This window comes from Trachemys scripta, chromosome 3, assembly GCF_013100865.1.
Source record: "Trachemys scripta elegans isolate TJP31775 chromosome 3, CAS_Tse_1.0, whole genome shotgun sequence".
NCBI lineage: Eukaryota > Metazoa > Chordata > Testudines > Emydidae > Trachemys > Trachemys scripta.
Window position 1 is genome coordinate 107,723,646 of NC_048300.1, and position 21,072 is coordinate 107,744,717.

Sequence of the window (21,072 nt, forward strand, 5' to 3'; positions counted from 1 at the left end):
TTCAGGCTCATAACGGAGTGGGGTGGGGAAAAAAAATTAAAAAAAATCACATCCTGGCAAAAGTGATATCACACCGAACATAAAAGTGAAGTTTTTTAAAAAGCCTCCTAATTAATCTGGTTTTGTAATGATTTAAACCAGGGGTCGACAACGTTTGGCACGTGGCTTGCCAGGGTAAACACCATGGCGGGCCGGGCCAGTTTTATTTACCTGCTGATGCAGCAGGTTCGGCCGATCGCGGCCCCCACTGGCCGCGGTTCGCCATCCCGGGCCAATAGGGGCGGCAGGAAGCGGCGCGGGCGAGCAATGTGCTGGCCGCGGCTTCTCGCAGCCCCCATTGGCCTGGGACGGCGAACCACGGCCAGTGGGAGACGCGATCGGCCAAACCTGCGGACGTGGCAGGTAAACAAATGGGTCCGGTCCACCAGGGTGTTTACCCTGGCGAGCCGCGTGCCAAAGGTTGCCGATCCCTTATGTAGACACTCCATCTCCTATACATTGTACACTTTATTCCTAGACCAACGTTGTGGAGCATGTGAATGTGTGTGTGTTAAACGTTAGCTCTGCAAAAGGCTACAGCCCTGGCAGAGTTTAGAAACTGTGCTGGAGTATGGCAGGGTTAAAATCCGAGCCATTGATATGGAATGTCACGTGAATCCCTGTGGTCAGGAGGCAAATTTCTGCCATCCTTGAACTGGCCAAATCTCCTCCTCACCACATTCATTAAAGAGAGAAAGATGGGCTATAGAAGACCACATGCAGCATGCAGTTTACTGGTGGACAGTCACGATACCAGCATCATCCATATCAAATCCTGGAGAAAGAAAATTGAATGGAGCTGGATTAACTGTAGAAGCTACCAAGCTCACTGTCNGCCGCGATCGGCCGAACCTGCCACGTCAGCAGGTAAATAAAACTGGCCCAGCCCGCCAGGGTGCTTACCCTGGCGAGCCGCATGCCAAACGTTGCCAACCCCTGATTTAAACGAATAAAAACATGGGTTATAAAAATAATTAAATGGCTCTCTGAATTCCCTCCTGCTGTGGAAGGAATCCTTACAGCTGTCATTGTAAACGTTCTAAAAACCACATTTCACACACACACACACACACACACACACACCAAACCCTACCATGGGTCTTCAGTGGTGTTTTAACCTGGGACCTTCAGGACCAAAGTACACAACTTTGTCACCTGAGCTAAAAAAGTAAGTCCATTAACTGGTGGCACTTTGAGGTTGTTTTCCTCTATATGTATCAGCCTCTAGGTGGGGAGGCAACACATACTTTACAAGCATGGTAACACAAACCCCAATGCAGTATATACAAATTATATAAAAGCTCAGCCTCAGATTGCCTCTTTCTATGGAGGAAATCCAAGATGGCAGTCTTGAGGTGCTCAGTCTCCCTTCCCTTATGAAGCAGCAGGTAAGCAGCAGCAAATTCACAAAAGTAGAATTTTCTGTTCTCTCTCAATTGTTTTTTTTCCACTGACCAGTTGTAATGGAAAGTAGCTTCAGTTATTTTCTGTATTTTTATGAATAGGTTATTGTGAAGGAGCAGAGCGACGGCTACCAGGCACAGCAGGGGTTAAAGAAAACCTGTGGGGTCAGCTAGCCTGCAGCCAATGCCAGGTCTCGAAGGGGGAGAAAAGAAGGGAAACTGGCTCAGTCAACGGCTGACTGGCGAAGAGGCAGGTGCTCTCTGTGTGTCTGTCTGAAGGCACAGATGCAACCTACCTGCCAACGCAGCCACTGGAAGCAAGTAAGTCTTCCCCTGCCAAGGGGAATCTACCGCCAAGCCCCAACTGTGGGGAAACTGAACTAGCAGGGCCACATCCCAAACTAAAGGACTTACATAGGGAACAGCTCAGACAACAGTTACTGAACCCCAACCCCCTCATGGCTGGGAGCAAGAGCCATCTCCCCTCTCTAGGGGTGTGAGTGGCCCAGGACACTGAGCCAGGACTCAAGGGAAAGGAGGGCAGGTTCCCCCCTCCAGCCCCTAACCAACGATCTAGCCACTAGGCTGCCTATCACAAATGGTCGAGAATGTGGGCATGACCCTATTTCCTGCTGCAGGGAGTTAAAAACAAACAAACAAAAAAAGGGGCAGAGAGAGAGAGAAGCCGCCCCATGCCAAGCCCTTGAATGGAGGTGAAACAGCTGCTGAAATGGATGGCCGAGCAAAACACCCACCATCAACAGCAACTCCTGCAGCAGATGGCTATGCAGCAGTATCAGCAAATTTGTGAATTGGCAGCCCAGCAGCAGCAACAACAGGTGGTCCAACAGGTGACCTCCATTTTGCAACCCGTTGCCCAAGCAGAGCTCTCTAGCCCCGCCCCTATCCAGCTTGCCAGAATGGGACCTGACGATAATCCTGAGGCTTTCTTCGAGGCTTCTGAACAGGTGGCCATGGTAGCCTGGTGGCCCTGAGACCAATGGGCTGCAATGCTGGCCCCGTACTTAACCAGAGTAGCACACACTGCATACCACGCTTTAGACCCCGCGGCTGCCCAGGACTATGCCCAAGTCAAGGCAGTAATCCTTGACGCCCTAAATATTTCAGAGGAAACCTTCTGGCAATGCTTCCAGGGGGAGCAGTACCTGTGGGGGGCCCAACCCTGCCTGGTTGCCCAGAAGCTGCGTGACTCATGCTGGAGATGGCTCAAACCAGATGCAAAGATGGGTGCAGGTCACTGAACAGGTTCTACTAGAGCAGTTTGTCCAGATCCTGCCCCCTGGGGGAAGAGAGTGGGTGTTGTGGCATCACCCTAACACCATGACAGAGGCCATTCAGTTAATGGAGAACTACCTAACCACCAGAACTCGTGAAGGCGCATCGTGACCAGAGCGCCCAAGTACCCAGGCAGAAAACCCTACGTGCCACCCAAGAGCAGGACCACTGTTTCACATGTGGCCGTTCTGGGCACTGGTCCAGAGACTGCCCATACACGAAATGTAGCTTTGGGAAGATCTGGATTCCGCAGGCACGAGCATGTCCCAGAGACCCAGCAAAGCTGAGCATCTTGCTGTGGGTAAATGGGAAAGAAGAGATTGAAATCATAGATTCAGGGTGTGCCCAGACCCTGGTATGAAATATAGTGGTGCCTAATCCTGGCCCACCTCAGGGCACCATCATGTTGCAATGTGTGCATAGGGATGTGAAGGCCTACCCCCACACGGAAGTGACTTTAACAATAGGGAAACGCGAAGAGCCCCTGATGGTCAGTCTGGCCCTGACACTGGCCTACCCACTTATCTTAGGCCAGAACTGGGACTATTTTGGGAAATTGTTAGTGAACCTGGTGGTGCCCCTGTCGGACGGTCGAGGACCCCAGCCACCGGCCAGCCTGAATCAGTGACCAATTGCAGGCTTGGGGGAGGTTGCTGACCCTGGTAAAGGGGCATCACAGGTCTCAGCGTCAACTCAGGACCACCAGGCCCTCTCCCAGCCAGGAAGGGAACTCCCCCCATTTCCCAAATCAGAGATCCTGACTCGCCTCTCTAACTTTGTGGAGGAGCAACGGGCTGACGACACCCTAAGCCGGGCATATGCCCAAGTGGCAGTGGTGAATGGGGAGACTGTTGAACTCCGCCAACTGGGATGGTTCCCACGCTTCAAGATTCAAGGTGACCGTCTGTACCGCATAGAGAAAGATCAACCAACCGAAGATGTTCCACATCAGTTCTTGGTGTCCCGGCCTTACCAGAAGGAAGTTATGTGGCTTGCCCATGCCATATCTATGGCTGGGCACCTTGGAAGGGAAAAGACATTGGCTGGGATTTTAGGCCGGTTCTTTTGACCAGGGATCTACCAAGATGTGGCGATTTCTGTGCCTCATGCCCAGAGTGTCAACTCACTCCACCGCGGCCAGCTGAGAGAGCCCCATTGATCCCCCTCCCACTTGTAGGTGTACCCTTTGAGTGGATTGGAGTTGACATAGTTGGCCCTCTTGAGAAGAGCACCGCCAGATACCAGTTCATCCTTGTTGTGGTGGACTATGTCACCCAGTACCCCGAAGCAGTGCCGTTACACTCCATGAACACCAAGGAGGTGGTGATGGAACTTATGAACATCTTCCCCCGAATCGTGGTGCCCTGGGAAATCTTGACAGATCAAGGGAAAAACTTTATGTCCCAAACGTTCAAACGGCTCTGCTGTCTACTCAAGATCAAGACCTTATGAACGTCTGTATACCATCCCTAAACGGACAGCCTGGTAGAGCGCTTTAATCGAGCCCTAAAAAACAATGCTCTGAAGGTTCATCCTCTCACTTTCTAGATAGGGAACATGATTTTCTTCTTCTAGTATTTCTTCATTCACTCTAATGGTTACTTTTGGAACATTGATAGCCATATATTTTGTCTTCCTCTTGCTGATGAACAAACCACATCCAGCCTGATTGAATCATTGACCCCCCACTTGGTAAGGCAACTCCCATCTTTTCTTGCACTGTATATTTATGCCTGCCTACTGTAATTTTCACTCCATACATCTGAAGAAGTGGGTCATAGCCCACAAAATCTTATGCTCTAAGAGATCTGTTAGTCGTTAAGATGCCACAAGACTCCTCATTGTTTTTGCTGAAACAAACTATTCTTTCAGCAATCTGGAGTTTTCTGACTCTGTTTTTAGATTTTTACTTTTATTAATCATTTGGAGTCAGTTATCCAATTAATGACACACTGTGGCTGACAAAGAATCAGAGTTGTATAATAATAAGGATACTGAATTTCTACCCATTTTTTTTTTTATCCCATAAAATACCCAGATTCAGCTCCATGTAGACACACAACTCCACTCACATAGATCTTATTTCAGGATCAGAGCCTTAGATTATAAACCCTTTGGGGCAAAGGCCAGGCTTTTTTATGTGTTTGTACATCACCTAGCACAACAACGCTCCAACCCTTATTAGGACCTGCTATAATAAAAATATTAAATAGTTATTTTAAAATATGTAAACATTGCTTTGTCCCCCTACTATTTTTTCTGGTTAGCTCAGTTATTTATTCTCTTTTCTTAGTTTGGTTGCTTTTTTGTTTGTTTGTTTTTAACCATAAATCTTAACAGCGAGACCAGAGATGTATGCAACCTAGGGTCTGTTTCTGCTCCTACCGCAGTTAAAGGCAAGACACCTGGTGTCTTCAGTGGGGCAGGATCGAGTCCTTACTGAATAAAATAACTACACTGCTTACAAAATACATTACTACATCAGGCTCTCATTTCAATCAAGTGCTCCAGTCCTTACTCAAGCAAGGCTCCTATTGACTCCTGTACAAAAAATAAAGTGATCTTAAAATAGCAAACTTTTCCTGACAGCAACCTTCGATTCTCCCTTTTTGTATATCACATTTTCATCTGGATTAAACAACTTCAATGGGAATTTTGCCTGAGGGGAAAAAAAAATTCAGATTTTGGTTCCAAATGAATAAACTACAATTAGTAGCCATCTCCGTTGGTTGTACCATAAATTTGTCTTTTATTCATCTTTTCCCTAAACTAACTATTGATTTTCTGTTTTTCCCATTTCATTTTATTTTTAACTGAGAGACACATGAATGACCCAAGAGTGTTTTACCCACAAATTCTGGTTCCTGTGGTATACAATAGGTATTTTCTGTCATATTACCATGGAAGTCCAAGGAAATGGAAACAGGCCTCAGTGAATTAGGGCTTGATCCTGCAAGAGGCTGGGAAATTCTGGTCATGACCCAAAGCACTTAAACAAGTGAATAGTTGCGTTAAAATCAGTGGGACTATGAGCATATGTAAATAATAAACCCCACCACAGGTCAGCAATAGGGATTGAACCTGGGACTACTTATGTAATTACAGGTTAAATGCTAGGCTGGATTGCTCAGTACCTTGCAGGATTGAACCCTTAATGCCTTACTGTTTTAATCTGATTATGGAGCTTTCAGTGAAAATAAAATAACCCTTAGATTCTGACAAAATTATAATGGTTAAAATTATCAGTTGTAGCTCACTTATATTCAAGTAAAGCAATCTTACTATACTAAACTCTGTGAGTCAGTATCCCTTTAGCAATATTGCACTTTCATGCTGGCTCTAACAAATGAGCAACAAGTAAAATATGTTTCTATGCCAACAACATAGTAATTCGGAGAATAAAATCATATGTAATTTATATCTATCTAAGGCGGCTTATCTCCCTGTATGGAGTGCTGTTTTCTTCTAAAGACAAAAGACTAATTGTCCCATAATTATATTCAAAGTATTTTGTTACAACTAAATGCTACTGGCAACATATACACTAAAATGTTCCAAACTTAACAGTGTAGCAGCATTTCCAAATTATTCAGCTACAGTTTCTATACAATGAAAACATAATTTGCTGCTTTTAAAGTTTCTACATTGTGCATAGAGTGTTTTAGAAACAAATGAAGGGGAAATTTGATGGGGCTTTTTTTCCTTTGTAGGGATTTATATGGCTCCCATCACTTTATAGGAGTGCCTTTTATTTACAGCAAAAAATAAGAGAACAATCACTTCTGGATCAATCTAGAACCAAGATAAATCACAAAATAGGAAACCTATAATGACAGAATTTTATTGAACCATATAATCCTCATCCTTTAAAAGCATAGTAATAAAATGCAGGTCTCTTTCATGTTGCAACTGGTTGTGTTGCAACTGGTGTTATACCAAAAGGACAAATTAAGAGAATTATCCCCTCCTCAAAAGTAAAGACACTTATTTTGTATATTTAACTATTGAATAAAATATACTTTGCCAAGAACTTAAATGAGTACACAATAATTCTGTATCAACATATTGCATGATAATTGATTAGTGAAAAAATTAACCTCTTCAATCCTAAAATATTGACTAGATAAGGGTTTTCAATTCTGCAGAGCAACATATAGAATTCTGTATCACTATTGTTAATTATTGTGCCTAGGAAAAAAATTAAAGTATCTACTGACCCTCTAAACTGTAGCTGTAGTCTCCTTTAGGAGCATACTGTTACTAATAAGCTTCTGTCCACTTGATGAATGATTTAGTAGTCAGTTATGTATCGATGTAAGGAAACAATACAACCCCCTTTGTAGTTTCCATCTGTCTCTCACCAATAATCAGTACACCACCATTTCTGTCAAAGCAAACATAAAGCTGAACAAAAATCGAAGTTCTATACAAATAAATACGAACAGGCAAACTAGCCTTGGGGAAAAGTACAACCGTTTTGCTTCCACTCCTCACTAGCGACTCCTGCCAACGAGTCGATCGCAGCCTGTGAAGTATTTCAGAATTGTGAGACCACAACAAATAGTCTTTGCAGCTGCAAAGAGACCAGTAGCCTCCAGCATGCCAAAGGACCTATTTAGGAATTTGGGGGGCGAGGAAGGTTGTATTTCAGTCTGCCCACCAATGCCATGCCCCCTCTCCTGCCCCAGGTTAGTGCAGTGAGTTAAAGGAAGGGGTGTCTCTCCTCCTTCCCAGCTTGATAAGAGTTTCACAGATGGGTAGAACGGGCGCTGCGTTGTTCTCCCTACCCCGTGTCTTCCCTGCCTCGAGAGCTCAGATTTGTGCCTCTCTTCCGAAGTCACTTCCGATTGACTTGGGAGGGTGCGGCGTGTAAATAGCTCTCTGGACGGAGGGGGAGAAGGTTGGTTTAGTAAGACCCCACCCCTCCCGTACCTGCAGTGACTGTGCGAGGTCTCAGCCGCTCCGGCTGCTTGATGCTGTCAAGCGGAGAACTCCGGGGCTGCTCGGCGCCGGGGGGGGCATAGGCCCTCTTCAGAGAGGCGGGGGCGATTCAGTGGGTGGCTGGGCAGCCGATTGCCTGGCCCTTTCCCTGCATCATCCGGAGAGCGACTCGGGCCGAGAGAGCCATGCTGGGGGGCGCGTGTGGGAGAGAAGCCGGGGGCCGCTGCAGGACACTTATTCCTGGCGCAGGGAGGCGGCTCGCCGTCCCGGAGCTGCTGGCGCGGGCACCTGGGCAGTTGCACGGCCAGCCAGAGGTTGCTGCCCCCTGCTCATCCCTGGGCACAGAGGAGACACCATGGCCCCGGGCTCTTGGACCGCAGCGTTAGCCGGCGGGGCCTGGGGGCGCCTCTGCTGCTCCTGCAGCCGGTACTCATCTGTCAGCTGGAGAGGGGGAGAGACAGGCGGGAAAGTTTTCAGCTGCCGTGCGTGCGGCGCCGCCCCACCCCCGCGGGAGCTCCCGCAAACGCAGCCCACCGGCTGGCCAGCCACCCACACAGCAGCGCCTGGCGCACGGCGGCCCGGCCCGCGCCCAGCCGCTCACGCCCGCTGCTACCAGCCCCGGGGGCGCGGCACAGCCTGCCAGTGCCTGCCGCTAAGTTTCACGTCTCGCCTCCCAGCCTGAAACCCGTCTCCACAGAAACCAACCCCGTGCGCCACGGAGAGCCGTGGGGAAGGCAGAGCGGGCTCCGAGCCGAGGGGCGCGACAGAGGCCGGGACAGAGCCCCTGGACCGGGACCCCAGCGCCCTTAGGGACAGGAACAAAGCTCCTAGCTGGACAGGGACCCCACAGCCCCAGCACGGGGTAAGGGCGAGGCCAACGCTTGGAGAGGGCGGGGACCGCCCAGGACCCCTGGGCAGGGACAGGATCCCTTAGGCGGCCGCCCAGAGCTAGGCACAGGGACAGAGAGCCCCCGGGCGGGACAGGGGCAGGCGGGCGGGGTCCCGGCCCCCGCCTCTTTCTTACCTCCCTGCTACAAGAGGAAAGGCGAGTCGGTAAGTTTCTCCGCTCCGCGAAGAGCCCGGGATTCCCCGCGGCTCCCCCGCACGGTGTCTGCCCTTCTTCTCTCCCGGCTGCTTTGCGAGATCTTCGGGAGGAGCGAGCGGTTTGCTCGGCCCCTCGTGCCACCTCTCCTCCCCCTGGCGAGGCGCTGCGCCTTGGGGCCGGTCTGCCAGACTGCCGAGCTCCCGGCGGCTCCGAGTCCCAGCTAGCCGGGCGGGGGAGGAGGAGGAGGAGTCGCGAGGAGAGGCACTGATCGGCAGGAAAGAGAGGAGGAGGGTACAAGTGTAGGGGGCTTGTGTTGGAGGGGAGCTCTGTGTGTATGTGTCACTTGCATTCACACATTGCAGCTACGTGCTGAAGTGGGAATGCCCGTGTCTTCGGGAACAGGCAGGAGCGGCGCAGGGGAGACCATCTGCGGAATTTCCCGAGGAAGAGAAAGGTGTCCCCACCTAGCCAGCTGCTGGGGAGCCGGGAGGCTGGTGGGAAGTGGGCTCTTGCACCCTGACCCCCAATTTGCATGTCTGTACATGCAAGACGCTGGCTCTTAAAACGGGTGGCAAATAACCTCCCGGGAAGCGACAAAGCAATAACGAAAAAGAAGAGAAAGGAGCAGGAAATGATTCACTTTAGTTTTTATATATAACCGCAGTTTTATGATTCCGCTTTTTTGGTTGTGGCTGCGTCCGCCCCCCATCCCCCGTGTCTAGCCAGAGGCTTCACAATTCAGCCAAACTCCAATGTGGGATCTCTCCAGGTCTACCCCCTTCCAGGGCTGTGGGGCTTGTGAGAAGTGGAGTCTTAACCCTCACAACTTTAATCAAATTTCAGTTTTAGTGGGAGAGAGAGTCTATCAACTTAAATAGTCACATTTCTGTCTGAACGTTTTTTTTAATCTGCTATTGTCACAAGCAACACAGTGATTGTGAATGCAAGATGACAGCACAAATTGCTTGAGCATTTGATAGCACTCTGTGTATGGCAGTTTAGTTAATGGGTTTCCCCTGTTATTTGGGTGAGTCACTTAAAAACAAAGGTGAGAAAAAAATGTAAACTGGGAAAATGTTACTGGAACCACAAAAAATGACAGGGGGTTGAGTGGCAAGTGTAGTACTTGAAGCTACTTTTAATTCTTTTTTAAAAATCCATTAGTTGGCATTGCCCTGTATACTACCCACCTGCTTCTAAGGCCCTGTCTACACTGGCAAGTTTGTGCACAATAAAGCAGCTTTGAATGCTGTAACTCTTGAGGTGTACAAACTGCCAAGCCACTTAGTGCACAGAAACTGCGCAGATGCAGCACTCTAAAAAAACACCCCGACAAGAAGCGTAGAGCTTTCTGTGCCACGGCTACAGCACTGCGGTGCCAGGGTAGATAACATGGAGATTTCAGTGCTGTGATTGGCCTCTGGGAGGTGTCCCACAATGCCTGGTCTCACCTCTCTGGCCATTGGTTTGAACTCTACTGCCCTGCTCTCAGGTGACCAACCATCAGCCCCACCCCGTACATTCCTTTGCAAATTTGAAAGTCCCCTTCCTGTTTGCTCGCTGATGCACGTAGTGGTCTAAGCGTATCTTTCCAGGTGGCCATGCCTGCTACGTACACCAGGCGATCCCCTGCTTGCAGCAATCCCGAGCTGCTGGACCTCATCAGAATTTGAGGAGAGGAGGGATTGTTAGAGAGCCTTCCCCATGCAGACACTGGCTGACCCTTAGCCTCTCTCATTCAGTCAGGCACATCTACCCTGGTCCCCACATGTCCCTGCACCACCACTCCCATTCAGCCTCCTGACCAGTCTTCCCCCCCCCCCCACTAACCCTTCTGAACCCCAATGACCCCCCCATGTGCCCCATGCCTTTAGTCTCCCCATATCCTGTGCCTCCTGACCTGGCCTCATGGGCAGGGCACTGTGAGAAATGCAGCCTTTTCTCTTCACTATCCACAGTTGGGGCTGCTCTCTGCTGGTGCCACAGCAGCCCTCTGGTGGGCGAAAGGCTTAACTGCAGCACCTCTCTGGCAGAATGTATTTTCTGCAGAGAAAAAATAATTCTGTGCGGGACATGAATTCTGTGCAATTTTTCAAACAGTGAACTGCAAGGAATACCTTCTGTCTAGCTTTTATACAGAGGTGGAGTGAGCTCCATGCATCCTCTTCTCTGACACAGGGCCAGTGATTTTGTCATTAATTGTCATTTTAATATATGGGGGGGAAAGTTCTGTGTGAGCTGCAAGGAAATTTTAGTAAAAAAGAAGTGGAGATGCCCCTTCCAGTGAGAGACAGTTGGGAGGTCTGTCTTGCAAACAAAGAACATGTGATTTTGTTTCTTACACGGGTGTTTTGAGATTCTATCAATATTCTAGTAGTACATTCTTAGAGACAGAGAGCCTGATTCTTTCCTCACTTACATCAGCTTTACACTGATGTAAAGCCAGAATACATGAAAGGAGAATCAGGCCCAGAGGCTTTTCTTGTGGGATCAGGAGTTAGCAGCGAGAAAACTACAAATCATTTGAGTGTTAACCAATGTCAAGGCCAATATTCTTGTTTCTAAAGGTTAATATGGGTATTCCTGGTGTCTAATAATACAAATATTTTAATATATTAATTATGAGGGTAATTGCTTCTTTGAATGTATCAAGGCTCAGTAATTAGCTTAATCACTGAGCTCTTGCATTTAAATGAAAGGAAGGAATGACTTCAATTGCAAGTAGAGGCATTAGGAATGTTATACTAATTTTTCTTCCAATTTCTATCATTCAACTCACTGCACTAGAAGCCATCTATTTGCTCTAATAAATAGGGCTGTGAGTGGAAAAACTGTAAGCTTACCTTTTATAAATTTTAAGCAATCAAAAACAAGATTGAGATATTTTGGTTTTCCCCTTTTGACAGGAACTGTTCCCTGGACTCAGATTTGTGCCCATGCTGGCTTTTGACTGGATTTGCCTATAGCTTTATAATACTCAGCTATCCCATTTTATTAAGAGAGCTACACTTGTAGTATTTTGAGCTTAGCATTTCAGTTTCATAGAAAGTAAACATTGAAAGGATCCCAATTAGAGATGAAGCACTGTAGCCAAACTTGGGTCATAACATAACCATAACTTGGGGAAAAAACAAAGACCAGTTAAAAAATAACTGTTTTTACTTTTGCTAGAGCTTTCCATGGGACTTACAGCCAGATACTTTTACATAACTGAGCATTCCACCTTAAAATACAATAGTATCAAGAATTATTTTACTTCTTTATATGACATAAGAATGCTGAAGTCCTCATTCATTGCTTACTAAGGCAAAATTCCCAAAAAACTTAGTGGAGTTCTCAGTAAGGAGTGAATAAGGACTTCAGGATTTGGCTCAGTGATAATAATTATAAAAGCACCTTAAATGTACACTCTACTGTACAGTATAGTGAGAGCTATGACTAATAACTGGTTCACTGCCTCAAAAGTTTACAGTATAAGGCCCTGATTCAGCAAAGCACTTAACCATGTGCTTCTGTGATTTGTAAATTAGGGGCTTAGAGGAAGGCTTAAAGACAAATCACAAACCAGTCACTAATAATAAGTTATGAATTTGTAACCAAATTTCAGCTCTAAAAGAGGAATCTAAGTCATTTTATAATAAATATGTTCCAGCAGAAAATGGAATTAACAGCTTTAATATTTCTATTACAGAGTTTCAGTGCACAGAAAAAGAAGTCCAAAACCTTTCTGTTGTTCCTCAGAAATGGGACACCAACCGTTAAGTGTTGTAAAAACATTCAGATTAATTGAGATGTAAAGCAGCACAGAGCCAAGAGAATATTTTCAGAGCCATCTACTGGGATTTGGTCATGTATTTCCTATTTATGTTAACAGGAATTGCACAGCTAGGTCTCAGTGCATCATTTTGTATATATGCGGCATTGTTGTTGCCGTGTTGGTCCAGGAAATTAGAGAGTTAGGGTATGTCTACACTATGGGTTTAATCCGAATTTATATCATTCGAATTTTGGAAACAGATTGTATAAAGTCGAATGTATGCGGCCACACTAAGCACATTAATTCGGCGGTGTGCGTCCATGTACCAGGGCTAGCATCGATTTCCGGAGCGTTGCACTGTGGGTAGCTATGCCATAGCTATCCCATAGTTCCTGCAGTCTCCCCCACCCATTGGAATTCTGGGTTGAGATCCCAGTGCCTGATGGGGCAAAAAACGTTGTCACAGGTGGTTCTGGGTACAGCCTCACCCCTCCCTCCACGAAAGCAACGGCAGACAACCATTTTGCGCCTTTTTTCCTGGGTGAACACTGCAGACTCCATACCACGGCAAGCATGGAGCCCGCTCAGTTCAAGACAGCAGTCATGAACATTGTAAACACCTCGCGCATTCTAGTGCAGTTAATGCTGAGCCAAGACCACAAAAATGAGGCGAGGAGGTGGCGGCGACGGCAGCGCAGCAATAAGCGTGATGAGGACATGGACATGGACACAGAATTCTCTCAAACCACGGGCCCTAGTGCTTTGGAGATCATGTTGTTAATGGGGCAGGTTCTATCCATGGAACGCCGATTCTGGGCCCGGGAAACAAGCACAGACTGGTGGGACCGCATAGTGTTGCAGGTGTGGGACGATTCCCAGTGGCTGCGAAACTTTCGCATGCATAAGGGCACTTTCATGGAACTTTGTGACTTGCTGTCCCCTGCCCTGAAACGCCAGAATACCAAGATGAGAGCAGCCCTCACAGTTGAGAAGTGAGTGGCGATAGCCCTGTGGAAGCTTGCAACACCAGACAGCTACTGGTCAGTCGGGAATCAATTTGGAGTGGGCAAATCTACTGTGGGGGCTGCTGTGATGCAAGTAGCCAAAGCACTCACTGAGGTGCTGCTACGAAAGGTAATGACTCTGGGAAATGTGCAGGTCATAGTGGATGGCTTTGCTGCAATGGGATTTCCTAACTGTGGTGGGGCGATAGATGGAACCCATATCCCTATCTTGGCACCGGAGCACCAGGGTACCCAGTACATAAACCGCAAGGGGTACTTTTCAATGGTGCTGCAAGCACTTGTGGATCACAAGGGATGTTTCACCAACATCAACGTGGGCTGGCCGGGAAGGGTTCATGATGCTCGCGTCTTCAGGAACACTACTCTGTTTAAACGGCTGCAGCAAGGGACTTACTTCCCGGACCAGAAAATAACCATTGGGGATGTTGAAATGCCAATAGTTATTGTTGGGGACCCAGCCTACCCCTTAATGCCATGGCTCATGAAGCCATACACAGGCAGCCTGGACAGGAGTCAGGAGCTGTTCTACTACAGGCTGAGCAAGTGCAGAATGGTGGTAGAATGTGCATTTGGTCGTTTAAAAGGTCGCTGGCGATAGTTACTGACTCGCTCAGACCTCAGTCAAACCAATATCCCCATTGTTGTTTCTGCTTGCTGTGTGCTCCACAATCTCTGTGAAAGTAAGGGGGAGACCTTTATGGCGGGGTGGGAGGCTGAGGCAAATCACCTGGCTGCTGATTACATGCAGCCAGACACCAGGGCAATTAGAAGAGCATACCAGGAAGCACTGCGCATCAGAGAAGCTTTGAAAACCAGTTTCATGACTGGCCAGACTACAGTGTGAAATTTCTGTTTGTTTCTCCTTCATGAAAACCCACCCCCTTTATTGACTCATTCTCTGTAAGGAACCCACCCTCCCCCTTCCCCCAGCTTGCTTTCAAAGGAAATAAAATCCTTTATTTATTTAAAATCATTTATTCTTTATTAATTGATTATAAAAAGAGGGCGAGAACCCGGGTGGGGTTTGGGAGGAGGATCGGCAGGAAGGAAAAGGCCACTAAAAAAAGGTTAAAAAAATGACAGCCTTTTGCTTGGCTGTCCACTGGGGTGGAATGGGAGGGTGTACGGAGCCTCCCCCCCCCCCACGTTCTTACACGTCTGGGTGAGGAGGCTATGGAACATGGTGTGGGGGGTTATAGAGGGGCTGTAGCGGCACTCTGTTATCCTGCTGCTGTTCCTGAAGCTCCACCAGACGTCGGAGCATGTCTGTTTGCTCATGCAGCAGCCCCAGCGTTGCATCCTGCCTCCTCTGATCTTCCTGCCGCCACCTCTCATCTCGAGCATCTCTTCTCTCCTCTCCTCATATTGGTCACTCCTGTCCTCACATTGGTCCCTCCTGTCCTCACGTTCACTGGCTTCTTTCCTATACTTTGAAACCATGTCCTTTCACTCATTCAGATGAGCTCTTTCACTGCGGGTGGATTCCATGATTTCTGTGAACATCTCATCTCGCGTCTTCTTTTTCCGACACCTTATCTGAGATAGCCTTCAGGATGGAAGAGGGAGGCTTGAAGAATTTGCAGCTGCTGGAGGGAGAGAAAAAAGGAGAGAATTTTTTAAAAAGATACATTTTGCAGAACAATGCTTATACTCTTTCATGGTGACCAACACTATTCACATTACATAGCACATGTGATTTCTGTGCAAGGTCGCATTTTGAGTGCCTGTGGCTTTGCTGCTAGAGATCACAGATGCAAGTCCGGGCAACAGAATTCGGCTTGCATGCGGCCATGGTAAGCCATTGTCTTTCGGCTTCTGCGCCCTCCTTTCCCACATACCAAGCAAAGCCCGTTGAGTGCTGCGGTTTTCCTGTTAACCTTCAGCAGCAGAAAACAAACTAACCCCCCCCCCCATCCATTTTTCTGGATGATCGCTTTATCCCTCCCCGCACCGCGTGGCTGGTATCAGGGAAGATCCCTGCAGGAACCAAACTAACAGCCCCCACCCCACCATGAATTCTCTGAGATGATCGCTTTACCCCTCCCCCCACCGCGTGGCTGGTATCAGGGAAGATCCCTGCCAGCCAAACGCGAAAAGCTCTGGGCCAATTCCCTCCTCCCCCCCCTCCCTCCCGTGCTTGGCTAACTGCAGGGAAGGATTTCTTTTCAGCCACAGGCAAACAGCCCAGTAGGAACGGCCACCTCTGTCCCCTTAATTAAATTCCCATGTTTCAACCAGGTTACCATGAGCGATATCACTCTCCTGAGGATTACACAGCAAGATAAAGAACAGATGTTGCTTGAATGCCAGCAAACACCGGGACCATACGCTGCCAGGCTTTGTCATGCAATGATACCAGATTACTTGCTGCAAGCATGGCGCGGTCAAGTGTCCTACCATGGAGGATGGAATAAGGCTGCACTGCCCAGAAACCTTGTGGCAAGGTGTCACAGAGTATTGGGGGACTCAGGGCCCTGCACCCCCGGCTTCCTGCGATTCACCATGGCTCTCAGCCAGCCAGTAAAGCAGAAGGTTTATTTGGATGACAGGAATACAGTCCAAGACAGGTCTTGCAGGCACAGACAACAGGGCCCCCCTCAGTTAGGTCCAGCTTGGGGTCCCAGGGCATGCCAGCCCACCCCCCTTTGGGGGGTCAGAGCCATCTCTGCCTCCCAGCCATCTCTCCAGCCTGCTTCCAGCACACTCCTTCAGCGACCCCTCCCACAGCCTTTGTTCAGTTTCCCGGGCCCCGGAGTCACCTGACCTCCAACCCCCTCCTGGGTTCTCATGTTACAAGCTCAGGTATGTTCCCTCGGGCCGACTCCCATCCTCCGATGCAGACCATCCTAGTCACACTCCCCTGTCAGCATTCCCACACCCCAGCAAGAACAGTCCCAGTTCGTCACATCTCTCCCCCCTTCGAGACCGAACTGAGCGGGGTCACTTTAGCCAGTGACCTGGGGAAGTTCGAACCTACCCCCGTTCCCATGGATGCCCCCGCATCCCTCCAGTTCCTTGGTGGGAATTACACCAGGCCCCTTCAGTTTCACGCCCCCCCTTAGGTCGGGGTGCTTGATGGCACTCGCAGTTCGCATGTGGGAAGGTTTATGCGGCCTGTGCCCTTTTCCCACCCCCATACCTCTGGGGTTCCAACTGGGCTGTGGTCTTCTCCCAGCGCTCCAGTCTGGAGGTCTGTGCTTTGGGCTCTCTTGGTTTAGAGCCGCCCTTTTAACCTTGGCCACCCTCTGGAAAGGATCCTTATTGCTGGGCAAGGGTCCTAAAGCTGTTTTCCCCTTGTCCCAGGCCTTCCTCCCCCTCTGACAGGGGTCACAGGATCCGCAGTACTGTCGGACAGTAACAAAGACCCCAGGCCAGTAAAAGCTCCGTAGCAGCCTCTGCTGGGTACGCCAGGTTCCCTGGTGCCCTGAGAGGGGAATGTCATGGGCCCGGCACAGCAGCTGGCGGCGATACTTCTGGGGTACCACCAGCTGCCTCCTGATCCCCCCTGACTCCATTTTCCCTGGGGGAGCCCATTCTCGGTACAGGAACCCCTTCTCCCACAGGAACCTTTTCCGGCCACCTCGTCCCATGGTCTGTACCGCATTGAGGTCGGCCAGGTCCCTTATCTTCCGCAAGGAGGGATCTCTCTGCAACTCGGCCTGGAACTCAGCAGCTGGGACAGGGATGGCCACCTGCTCTTTCTCGCCCGCTGGGTCTGAAGCTGCAGCCTCCCTGAGCCGTGTCCCTGGGCGTTCCCTCCCCACCAGGTTAGGGTCCTGCGCCTCAGGCAAGGCACCCCCCCCAAGGCCAGGGCGCAGTGCCCCTCGCCGGCTCTGACCGCGGGTCACAACTAAGGCGGTCTGGGGGCTGCTGGGCCAGTCCTCTAGGTCCCCCCCCATCAACACCTCAGTGGGCAAATGGTGGTGCACTCCCACGTCCTTGGGGCCCTCCTTGGCCCCCCATTTCAGGTGTACCCTCGCTACGGGAACCTTGAATGGGGTCCCGCCCACCCCGGTCAGGGTCAGGAAGGTGTTGGGCACCACCCGATCTGGGGCCACCACCTCGGGCCGGGCCAGTGTCACCTCTGCGCCCGTGTCCCAGTATCCATAAACTTTCTTCCCATCCACCTCCAGGGGAACAAGGCACTCGCTCCGCAGGGACAGCCCCGCGCCAACCCTGTAAACGGAGAACTTTGAATCCGGAGCATCTGGCCCCCCAGAGAAGCTGGCCGGGGGCCCTTCTCTCTCTTGAGCAGTTGATAAGCTGCCAGCCCCTCTTGCGTGGGAAGCCTGCCCCTCGTCCGTCTGGGCCTCTACCAAGTTAACCCGGTGCGGGTTCGGTCTGCTCAGTCTGTCCTTGAGCTTGGGGCACTGGGCCCGAACGTGGCCTCTTCGGCCGCAGTAATAGCAGCTCATGTCCTGTGGGTCCCCTCGAGCCGGTCGGTTGTCCCTGATGCTGGGCATTCCCCGTGGGAGGGGATTCCCCATATTCCCCCTTTGGGAGGTCCCAGGGTGACTCTCTCTCTGCATCGCGGCGGGCCTGTTCCTTTGGGGCTCCTCCCTGCCACCCCCTGACCGGCTCTTTACAAACTCATCAGCCAGCTGCCCGGCGTGTCGCGGGTTCTCTGGCTTTCTGTCCACCAACCACAGCCTCAGGTCGGATGGGCACCGCTCATACAGTTGCTCCAGTACCAGCAGTTTAATCAGGTCCTCCTTCGTCTGGGCCCCACCAGCCCACTTGCTGGCGTATCTTTCCATGCGGACGGCTAGTTGCAGATATGAGATCTCAGGGGTTTTATCTTGACTCCGGAACCTTTCCCGGTACATCTCAGGAGTCAGCCCAAACTCACGTAGCAGGGCCTTTTTGAATAGTTCGTAGTCCCCTTTCTCTGCCTCTCCCAGTTGGCGGTACAATGCCACGGATTTGGGGTCCAGTAAGGGGGTAAGGACCCGGAGTCTGTCCGCGGGATCAACCCGGTGCAGCTCGCAGGCCGTCTCAAAGGCCTCCAGGAAGTCATCCATGTCCTCCCCCTCCTTGTATGGGGCCATGATGCACTTATCAAAGCTCCGTGCAGTCCTGGGTCCCCCCTCACTCACCGCAGCCGGGGGTTCGCTGCCCTTCAATCTCGCCAGTTCCAGGTCATGCTGACGCTGTCTCTCATTCTCCTGTCTCTGTCTCTCTTTCTCCTCCCGTTCATGCTGACGCTGTCTCTCTTTCTCCTCCCGTTCATGCTGACGCTGTCTCTCTTCATGCTGTCTCTGTTGTTCACGATCCTCCAGCTCTCTCAGTTTTAGCTCTTTCTCCCATTCCAGCCAATTCCGCTCCACGGATGCCGAACGTCGCCGGGAGGATCCTCTGCTGGCCGGCGAGCTTCGCCGGGAGGGTCCCCTGCTGGCCGGGGGGGCCACGGCGCCTTCGGTATTTGCTGGGCTCCTCCCCACCCTTCCCCTAGGCATAGGAAGGAGGGGTCTCGGGAAGCCCTCAGCAGCCGGCTGACCACTCCCAGCTGGGACAGACACTGGTGCCTGCGCTGCATTTGCCAGGCTGCTTCCCTGAGACACAGGGATCAGTTCATTCGCGCGATCTTCCGCCTCCAGCTGGGCAATGAGCTGTTCTTTGGTGAGCCTCCCAATGCGCAGCCGCCTCTGCTTGCACAGCTCCACCAGGTCGCTCTTAAGCCGCTTGGCATACATCTTCCTGCTGGCCACTCACCGGCCTGTGTGCTCACAGCTCCCCACAGTTCCCAGGGGGACCCCTAGTGTGCCAGCCCTTCTCGAGGTCACCACCTCTCTGCCAGGGTCGAGCTGCAGACTCCTCCGCCCCTGGGACCACTCGCTGCGATCCCCCCGGGGGACCCTGTTACTGCAAAAGTCCTTCTCGCTGGTCACACACTCCCAGGGGTAATAACCGTCTCTCTCTCACTCTTCAGCACGCCTGGTCCCCGTCAATCCCCCTTCGTTTTACTGCTCCCCAGTCACTTACTGCAGGAAGCGCCGTCCACGGGGTGCAGTAGATCCCGCCGCTGCCACCAGTTGTCACGGAGTATTGGGGGACTCAGGGCCCTGCACCCCCGGCTTCCTGCGATTCACCATGACTCTCAGCCAGCCAGTAAAGCAGAAGGTTTATTTGGATGACAGGAATACAGTCCAAGACAGGTCTTGCAGGCACAGACAACAGGGCCCCCCTCAGTTAGGTCCAGCTTGGGGTCCCAGGGCATCCCAGCCCACCCCCCTTTGGGGGGTCAGAGCCATCTCTGCCTCCCAGCCATCTCTCCAGCCTGCTTCCAGCACTCTGCCTTCAGCGACCCCTCCCACAGCCTTTGTTCAGTTTCCCGGGCCCCGGAGTCACCTGACCTCCAACCCCCTCCTGGGTTCTCATGTTACAAGCTCAGGTATGTTCCCTCGGGCCGACTCCCATCCTCCGATGCAGACCATCCTAGTCACACTCCCCTGTCAGCATTCCCACACCCCAGCAAGAACAGTCCCAGTTCGTCACACAAGGCTTTTGGAGTACCTCCAGGAGAGCTTCATGGAGATGTCCCTGGAGGATTTCCGCTCCGTCCCCAGACACGTTAACAGACTTTTCCAGTAGCTGTACTGGCCACAAATGCATCCCAAGTCCTCAGGGCAAAGTAATCATTAAAAAATGCTTGCTTTTAAAACAAGTTTTATATTTTAAAAGGTAAACTCACCTGAGGTCCCTTCCATGGGGTCGTGGTCTTGGATAGTGGCTTGGGAGGGTACTTCAGTCAGGCTGAGAAAAAGATCCTGGCTGTTGGGGAGAACAGAATGCTGTGTGCTCTCCGCCAGCTCGTCCTCCTCCTCCTCTTCCCAGTCCGCAGAATCCTCAGGTGTGGCTGATGAGATTACCCTCGCCTCGGAATCCACGTCAGAGGTGGGGTAGTGGTGGCGGCCCCCCCTAGAACTGCATGCAGCTCGGCGTAGAAGCAGCATGTCCGCGGCTCTGACCCGGAGCGACCGTTTGCCTCCTTTGTTTTTTGATAGGCTTGTCCGAGCTCCTTGACCTTCACGCGGCACTGATCTGAGTCCCTATTGTGGCCTCTCTCCATCATGCCCTTAGAGATTTTTTCAAAAGTTTTGGCATTTCATCTTTTCGAACGAAGTTCTGCTAGCACTGAATCCTCTCTCCATATAGCGATCAGATCCAGTACCTCCCGTACGGTCCATGCTGGTGCTCTTTTTCGATTATCGGCCTGTATGGTTACCCGTGCTGATGAGCTATCTGTGGTCACCTGTGCTCTCCATGCTGGGCAAACAGGAAATAAAATTCAAATGTTTGCGGGGCTTTTCCTATCTACCTGACCAGTGCATCCGAGTTCAGATTGCTGTCCAGAGCGGTCACAATGGTGCACTGTGGGATAGCTCCCATCGATTTGCGACCATACTAACCCTAATTCAAAATGACAATATCGATTTTGGCGTTACTCCGCTCGTCGGGTTGGAGTACAGACATCGATTTTAAGAGCCCTTTATTTCGAAATAAATGGCTTCGCTGTGTGGACGGGCGCAGGGTTAATTCGATTTAACGCTGCTAAATCCGAATTAA

The 21,072-nt window shown here is 50.6% G+C and overlaps 1 protein-coding gene across 6 annotated transcripts in view; it reads right to left on the reverse strand.

The window, feature by feature from the left end:
• TMEM200A (transmembrane protein 200A) overlaps positions 1–8,937 on the reverse strand; it is a 66,505-nt gene extending 57,568 nt beyond the window's left edge. For 3 of the 6 annotated variants that reach the window (XR_004645131.1, XM_034765683.1, XM_034765681.1), the window contains exons 1-2: positions 8,704–8,937; positions 7,671–8,120 (exon numbers count right to left, since the gene is read on the reverse strand). The gene's annotated coding sequence lies outside the window, so the exon portion shown is untranslated. Of the gene's footprint in view, positions 1–6,580; positions 7,615–7,670; positions 8,121–8,703 lie in introns of those variants that run through there. The other 3 variants (XM_034765682.1, XR_004645130.1, XM_034765684.1) reach the window with 3 other exon arrangements.
• Positions 8,938–21,072: the final 12,135 nt, after the last annotated feature.